Raw genomic sequence first — 331 nt, forward strand, 5'->3', positions numbered from 1 at the left:
GTAAGGATGCTGTTAGGAAAAAAGATAGCCACAAGAAAGCACATGAACTTTCTTTCCACTGTGCTTTCACTAAAATGGGAAGTTAGAAATTTTTAACCTAGAGTCAGTATTTGCCTTCTTAATTAGGTGACAGTCTCCCTTTCCAAACACGACTTGTCAGGGCGGTTGGCCTGTTTCCATACACACACACACACACAGATTTGATGATAATACTAAATTTCTAGTTTCTGCAGCATCAGAGATTAGTTTGTCACAGAGATATCCTCATTACTTACACAGATACAGTACAACATTTGGGATCCATTACAGCCAATGCCGACATTGATTTCAG

This window comes from Mesitornis unicolor, unplaced genomic scaffold (genome assembly GCF_000695765.1).
Source record: "Mesitornis unicolor isolate BGI_N332 unplaced genomic scaffold, ASM69576v1 scaffold50430, whole genome shotgun sequence".
Taxonomy (NCBI): domain Eukaryota; kingdom Metazoa; phylum Chordata; class Aves; order Mesitornithiformes; family Mesitornithidae; genus Mesitornis; species Mesitornis unicolor.